Genomic DNA, 8,794 nt, shown 5'->3' on the forward strand with positions numbered 1-8,794 from the left:
TGGGCCAGGATTCAGGCCCGTAGAAGGCCCAATAGGCCAACAGACAGCACAGTGTGACATTAGGCCCGTAAGCCTGCAGTTGAGAGGAGCTCGAGAGGGCAGCCGCAGTGGAGCTTATAAACCACTCCGAGCCCCTCTCAACTAGCGAGGTGGGACTAAACTTTTGGCCGCGGGCAGCGCAAGGCCTTTGGTCCCGGTTGGTGGCACCAACCGGGACCAATGCCCCCCCTTTAGTCCCGGTTGGTGCCACCAACCGGGACCAAAGGCCGCCGCTTCCCGCCCTTTGGGCTGCTGAAAACTGACCTTTGGTCCCGGTTGGTGGCACCAACCGGGACTAATGCCCACCTTTAGTCCCGGTTGGTGCCACGAACCGGGACTAAAGGCTTTGCTATATAAGTCCACACTTAGGAAATTTTCGACATACCTCGCCAGTTGCCCCCGACGCCGCCAGGCTGCCCGTGCTCGCCGTCGCCGCCCGCTCCTCATCGCCATCGCCCCGCGCCCTTGCCTCGACGGGTCGCCGCCCGGTGCTCGTCGCCGTCGCCCTGCCCCCATGCGTCGCCCCGCCTCGTGCTCCCCTGCTCGCGCGCGCCGCCTCGGCGCCCCGAGCCCCCCTGCCCGGCCCGCGCGTGCTCTCCGGTGCCCTCGCCGCCCCCACCCCGTCCCGGCCCCGTGCGCCGGCGCCCTCGCCGCCCCCGCCCCCGCCGTCGCCATCGTCCTAGCCGCCCCCGCTGTGAGAGCCGCCGCCCCGGCTCTGTTATTTTATTTTTATTAGTTTAATTTTTTTGTTCATATGTGATGTATATGTGTATGTGGCTATAATGTATATGTGAACAAAAAAAATTTGTATGTATGTAGACGTTCAAAATGTATGAATATATATGTCAAAAATGTTTTTTTGTTCATCGAAAGTTTTTTGTTCATATATAGAAAGTTTTTATATATGACAATGGATATATATTCGATATATATGAGAAATGATGATCCACATGGAAAAGTTTTATATATGCAAAAGTTACAATTTTAGAAAAGTTTTATATATCTAGCTAGGAAGGGAAGAAGAAGAAAAAGAAGGATAGGAAAGAAGAAAATAAGAAGAGGAAAGAAAGAAGAAGAGCAGAGGAAGAAGAGGAGATATAAATAAGAAGAGGAAAAAAGAAGAAAAAGAAGAGGAGAAGAAGAAAGGAATAGAGGAGAAGAAGAAAAAATAGAAAATATTCTATTTTTTCTTCTTCTCCTCTATTCCTTTCTTCTTCTCCTCTTTCTTCTTCTCCTTTTTTTTTCTTCAGTCCTCTCCTCTATTCCTTTCTTCTTCTCTCCTCTTTTTATTTCTTCTTCGTTTTCTTATGTTTTATCGGGTCTGTCGTCGTCGATATATACCCCCTCCTGATAACTTCAACACGTGGGGGGGGGGGGGGTTTCAATATACCCCCTCCCCGATAACATTATTTTCCCGTGTATGTATGTTGTCGTTGTCGATATTACCCCCTCCCGATAACTTCAACACGAGGGGGGATATAACTTCAACACGAGGGGGGTCGATATACCCCCTCCTCGATAACATTATTTTCCCGTGTATGTATGTCGTCGTTGTCGATATAAAACCCCCTCCCGATAACTTCAACGCGTGGGGGGGGGGGTCGATATATACCCCCTCCCCGATAACATTATTTTCCCATGTATGTATGTCGTCGTTGTCGATATATATAACTCCCTCCCAGATAACTTCGACATGATGGACGGTCGATATGTATACCCCCTCTCGACCGTGATAACTTATACCACGGGAGCACCCCCCGGCCCTCTCGCTCGACCAAAACTCTCGAGGACACCCAAATCCTAGAAAAAAACGATGTCGTTCTCCTACCCCCTCCCGCCGCGCCCCTACCCTTGAAGCATTGCCTAGGCCACCCCAAACCCGGAATAAGCTAGGTCTACGTTTGCACTAATATATCCACCTATTGTCATGTTTGTGTAATAATTGCCATGTTGTAATATTTGCAGAAACAATGGAGCACGGACGAGATGAGCAAGCAGAAGAGGTGTTGGGGGACATAATCTTAGCCGGAGGTGATATCTTGTCGTATCTTAACGACAATGATGGTCTGGAAGAACAGGGTGAAGAAGCTGGCTGCGGTGATCGAAGAGTGGAGGAGGAAAGACATGATTATGATGGCTCCGGTGACCCAATGCTGGTGCAAGAAGGAGCCCGTGGTGACGGCTCCGGTGACCGAACAGAGTCCGGCCAGGTAAATATATTAGTTAAGCCTGTGCTGACTAGCTAATTGATGCATTCATTGTTTTGGTATGTACACATATTAATTAACACTCGTCTTTCTTCTTTTTTCTAGCCCTCCGGATCGAGCACAACTGCTGTAAAGAGACGAGGCCCGAAGAGAAAGTTGCGCTCGGATGAAAGGTTTGAGATCACAGCAATCGCGCGCGACGGCCAACCGATTGAACCCCTCCGGACAAAGGATGCTTTTGCTGCTCAGTGCGGGGTTCTAGTTAGGGACAAGATCCCGATCAGCATCCACCAATGGTATAAGCCTAAGAAGGAAGACCCTGAGGTGTCTTATGTCAATGATATGCAGAAAGATGATCTTTGGACTGAGCTGAAGGGAAATTTCACCCTACCGCCAGAGGAGGATCTGGAGAAGCCTGTTATAGAGCAATTAATCAAGTCTCATGCTCTTAAGAAGATGGCAGACCTATTCAGGAGGTGGAATGGCAGAACTTCAAAGTCAGGGCGGCTGTTGGCTCTGTTTTACCTCCTGAACCCGGCGCAACCTACCACTGCCGGCCGATTCCAGAAGGATATGCTAGGGTGATGGTGGATGAAATAACGGAGGGATTTGAGGAGCTCCAGCTTGACCACCCTACTGGTGAACGGGAGACTCGGGTGGGTTCTGCTCTGAAGACTCCATGCCTATGGCGGAAGGAGCTCATCAAGCTTCTGAACTGGACGGCTCCGGCGAGTAAGGGCACTCCGCCTCCTCCTCCGCCTCCTCCTCCGGCGAGTGATCAGGGCACTCAGCCTCCTTCTCCGGCGCGTGGCGGCACTCCGCCTCCTTCTCCGCCAGCGCCGGCGCGCCAGAGCAGCCAGCCTCCTCCTTCCCCGCCTCGTCAGCAAGGGCGGAAGAGACCCGCCGCCGCTGCGGCTGCTCCGGCGCGTCGTAGTCCTTCTCCTTCGCCTCGTAAGCAAGGAAAGAAGACAGCCGCAGCCGCTCCGTCTGCTCCGCCGGCGTCTAGCAGTACAGCTGCCAGAGGCGGGAGGCAATACAGATTCAGTCCTTCTCTGAAGACTCCAGAGAAGTTACCATATGAGAGGACCAAGGAGGAGAACGCGAAGATCGTGCGAGCCGAAGTGAAGAACTTCTTTGAAGGGGACAAAGCAAAGAAACATCCACCTCCGGAGGAGAAGGTAGATCCGGTGAAAGCAAAGCGCACTCTGGCTGCCCTGACAAAACCACCAAAGTCTCCGCCAAAAGGCAACTATGAGCGCATTCTTGCAAAGGCATATGCCGAAGCGGAGCAGTCGGGAAGTACTGTCAGTGATAAAAGGATGAAAGAACGACGAGCTGGGAAAAAAATTGCCCAGCTCGGCGAACAAGAGAACCAATCGTGCCCCCCGCTCAAGGTGTCAAAAGACATCGTCGCTAATGATCCGGGTATGGTGCCCGGTTATACCGATCTTGGAGATTACCTGCCCGACGATGTACATTATGAAATCATGGAGGTGGACGAACACAAATACCATTACGGGAAGCCTCTCGTCAAAGATGTCAAATCTCTAAGCACGATGATGCGAAGACTACATGATTGGTACATGAAAACCTGCAGAGAGTCTGATGGGATGAGTACTTTAACGCTGAGAGTTAAACCGGAGCATGACCTCATTGGAATTGAACTGCTGAATGTTCCATTTGAGGATTTCTTCCAGTTTTACAACCTAAAGTCCCTCGATAAAACAACGATCACTTGCTACTGTCTGTAAGCAGTACTACTTTTGTCATTAAGTCTCTCTATATAGGTCAGCTCTTTCATTGCATGTATTTATACTTATCCTCACTATATTATGCAGATTGAAGATCGCCGAATTGAAGAAAAGACAAATCGGTGATATTGGGTTCATTAACACAAATCTCATAGACGATTATCAGGTTAAATTTCATGCCAAAGATACCGAGGCCAACTTGCTACAATCGTTGGTAATAAATCAAAACAAAGATATAATACTCTTTCCTTACAACTTCAAGTGAGTGTTACTGTCTTCTGCATATTCGGTTTCCCTTATTAGTCCAGGTTATGGTAATATAATTGATGACTTATGCATGCATGCGCAGCTTCCACTATATTCTCCTAGAGATTAAGCTTGAGCCGGGAGTAGTAACCGTCTTAGACTCGAGACGAAAAGATCCCCAGGACTATGCGCACATGACTCAAATGCTCCAGAAGTAAGTTAAATCGATCATTATCCACCATATCAGCAACTTTGTTCATTTCCTGATATCAAGTAATTGTTTTCTTTGTCTGGCAGGGTTTGGAGAAAATTCACCTCAAAAGCCCCGGGACTGCCGAACCAGCTGCAATTTAGACACCCGAAAGTAAGTACTATAGTAGCATGTTCCGCGCATCTCCTAGTGATTCAAGCGCTAGTTTGATCAATACCATTTAGCATGCTTGCTTGTCAGTTTGATTGACCTCTATTTCTTGTAAAGTGGTTGTGGCAGCAACCCGGGAATAATTACTGTGGATACTACATTTGCGAGTCCATCCGCTACCATACCTGTGAGCGGGGCTACACTGAAGAACAATATGAAGTGCGTAAGCAATAATATTCACAATTTTATTTTATTACCATAATTTGTGTTGAGTTTCATTTATTCATATATATATATGTATTGACCCCCTTCTTCAAATTAGATTTTTCGGAAGCGGGATCAACTCCTAGCACCAGATCGTATGCGAGGAATTCAAGAGGAATTGGCGGCATTCTTCCTTGACCACGTGATCGCTGAAAACGGAGAATACTATGCGGACCCTGTGTTCCTACAATATAATTAGAAGATTGTATTGTAAGAGATAATTATTGTATATATGTAGCCAGTAGTGTCGGATAGATATACGAGAACTTGTTGTTCGACCAATATCTCGGAGAAGGAGAGGTGGTCGATATCACTTCTCTCTGTATGCATATATATATGTTCATGACGATCTTCTGTTTCCTTCATTTGATTACTAGCTAGCGTGTCTACTCCTCTCCATACGTATATAGTACATAGCGTCGACAAAGCACGGAGATAAGAGAGGACACTTCTCTCTATTAATTAGCTAGCTAACACAATATATGAAACACCTAAATTAACCCCCCAAAACCCCTAAACCACCCCCTTTCAAAAAAAAAACAAAAACCTCAGCTCCTGCCAGGTGCTGACGCGTGGATGCCAATTGGTCCCGGTTGGTGGTACCAACCGGGACCAAAGGCCCTCCTGCCTGGGCTCCCCGCACCGGCCATGTGGACGGCCTTTAGTCCCGGTTCGTGTAAGAACCGGGACTAAAGGGCTAGGGCATTAGTAACGACCCTTTAGTCCCGGTTCCAGAACCGGGACTAAAGGCCCTTATGAATCGTGCCCCCCGCTCAAGGTGTCAAACGATGAAAATTCTTTTTGCTTTTAATGATTAAAAATAAAAAGAGGCGCAATGCGCGTTGATTTGCTTCAAGCCTTTCGGAATAGTGTAGACTGCACTGCACATAGCTCGATGCAGTCTACCTTATTCCTCAAGGCTTGAAGCTAAGCAACGTGAGCATTGCGCCTCTTCTTCATCGTCTCTGCACTCAGGGCTTATAAACCGCTCCTAGTGCCTCTCAACTAGCGAGGTGGGACTAAAAAACTGCTTAGCTAGTAAGAAACTCTAGTACCAGTTCATGCCACGAACAGGTACTAAAGGTGCTCGTGGGGCCACAGCCTCATTAGTACCGGTTCGTGGCACCAATAGGGACCAAAGGGTGGAATTGGTCCCGGTCCGTGCCACCAACCGGGACCAATGGCCTTGCACAGCGGCGTGGTGGTGAGTTTAGTCCCACCTCGCTAGCTAAGAGAGAGCCGCACCTGTTTATAAGGTGCGGTGCGCCTGAGCTATCGAGCTCCTCTCTAAAGCAGGCTTACGGGCCTAACCTCTCTGCACTCAGGGCTTATAAAGCATTTCAAATGAACTCTGAAAAGGTTGAAAGTTGGCATGGTATCATCATTTCATCCACATAGCATGTGCAAGAAAGTTGAAAGGGTTACGGCAAAAACTAGATGCACTTCTTGTAGAAAACGGACAATGGTATCATACTCGTCTATTACAAAGTTGGCATGCTATCATCATAATAGTTGCGGGAGAAAGTCTTCACTTTTTCTTCGCTTGTGTCATTTGCTTATTGCGCCGTAACCATGGATAATCTTCATCGTTTATCAGGATGCTTGGGTCAGCCTTGACTTTGAAGGGAGGAATTTCATGAAACTTTTCATAATCTTCAGACATGTCTGTCTTGCCCTCCACTCCCACAATGTCCCTTTTTCCTGAAAGAACTATGTGCCGCTTTGGCTCATCGTATGATGTATTCGCTTCCTTATCTTTTCTTTTCCTCGGTCTGGTAGACATGTCCTTCACATAGATAACCTGTGCCACATCATTGGCTAGGACGAACGGTTCGTCAGTGTACCCAAGATTGTTCAGATCCACTGTTGTCATTCCGTACTGTGGGTCTACCTGTACCCCGCCTCCTGACAGATTGACCCATTTGCACTTAAACAAAGGGACCTTAAAATCATGTCCGTAGTCAAGTTCCCATATGTCCATTATGTAACCATAATATGTGTCCTTTCCCCTCTCGGTTGCTGCATCAAAGCGGACACCGCTGTTTTGGTTGGTGCTCTTTTGATCTTGGGTGATCGTGTAAAATGTATTCCCATTTATCTCGTATCCTTTGTAAGTCAATACAGTCGAAGATGGTCCCCTGGACAACGAGTACAACTCATCACAAACAGTGGTGTCACCTCTGAGACGTGTTTCCAACCAACTGCTGAAAGTCCTGATGTGTTCACATGTAATCCAGTCGTCACACTGCTCCGGGTGTTTGGAGCGCAGACTGTTCTTGTGTTCATCGACATACGGGGTCACCAAGGTAGAGTTCTGTAGAACTGTGTAGTGTGCTTCAGACCAAGAATATCCGTCCCTGCATATTATTGAGTTCCCCCCTCCAAGCATGCCTTTTCCAGTCAGTCTCCCCTCATACAGCGATTTAGGGAGACCTATCTTCTCAAGGCCAGGAATGAAGTCAACACAAAACCCAATGACATCCTCTATTCGATGGCCCATGGAGATGCTTCCTTCTGGCCTAGCGCGGTTACGGACATATTTCTTTAGGACTCCCATGAACCTCTCAAAGGGGAACATATTGTGTAGAAATACGGGCCCCAGAATGACAATCTCGTCGACTAGATGAACTAGGACATGCGTCATGATATTGAAGAAGGATGGTGGGAACACCAGCTCGAAACTGACAAGACATTGGGCCACATCACTCCTTAGCCTTGGTATGATTTCTGGATCGATCACCTTCTGAGAGATTGCCTTGAGGAATGCACATAGCTTCACAATGGCTAATCGGACGATTTCCGGTAGAAGCCCCCTCAATGCAACCGGAAGCAGTTGCGTCATAATCACGTGTCAGTCATGAGACTTTAGGTTCTGGTACTTTTTCTCTGGCATATTTATTATTCCCTTTATATTCGACGAGAAGCCAGTCGGGACCTTCATACTGAGCAGGCATTCAAAGAAGATTTCTTTCTCTTCTTTCGTAAGAGCGTAGCTGGCAGAACCTTCATACTGCTTCGGAGGCATGCCGTCTTTTTCGTGCAAACGTTGCAGGTCCTCCCGTGCCTCAGGTGTATCTTTTGTCTTCCCATACACGCCCAAGAAGCCTAGCAGGTTCACGCAAAGGTTCTTCGTCACGTGCATCACATCGATTGAAGAGCGGACCTCTAGCTCTTTCCAGTAGGGTAGGTCCCAAAATATAGATTTCTTCTTCCACATGGGTGCCTGTCCCTCAACGTCATTCGGAACAGCTAGTCCGCCGGGACCCTTTCCAAAGATTACGTGTAAATCATTGACCATAGCAAGTACGTGATCACTGGTACGCATGGCGGGCTTCTTCCGGTGATCTGCCTCGCCTTTGAGATGCTAGCCTTTCTTTCGACATTGATGGTTTGTCGGAAGAAATCGACGATGGCCCAGGTACACATTCTTCCTGCTTTTGTCCAGGTATATACTTCCAGTGTCATCTAAACAGTGCGTGCATGCGTGGTATCCCTTGTTTGTCTGTCCTGAAAGGTTACTGAGAGCGGGCCAATCGTTGATGGTTACAAACAGCAACGCGTGCAGGTAAAATTCCTCCTGTTTGTGCTCATCCCACGTACATACACCGTTTCCATTCCATAGCTGTAAAAGTTCTTCAACTAATGGCCTTAGGTACACATCAATGTCGTTGCCGGGTTGCTTAGGGCCTTGGATGAGAACTGGCATCATAATGAACTTCCGCTTCATGCACATCCATGGAGGAAGGTTACACATACATAGAGTCATGGGCCAGGTGCTGTGATTGCTGCTCTGCTCCCCGAAAGGATTAATGCCATCCGCGCTTAAACCAAACCATACGTTCCTTGGGTCAGCTGCAAACTCAGCCCAGTACTTTCTCTCGATTTTTCTCCACTGCGACCCGTCAGCGGGTGCTCTCAACTTCCCG

This window comes from Triticum aestivum, chromosome 7D (genome assembly GCF_018294505.1).
Source record: "Triticum aestivum cultivar Chinese Spring chromosome 7D, IWGSC CS RefSeq v2.1, whole genome shotgun sequence".
Classification (NCBI taxonomy): domain Eukaryota; kingdom Viridiplantae; phylum Streptophyta; class Magnoliopsida; order Poales; family Poaceae; genus Triticum; species Triticum aestivum.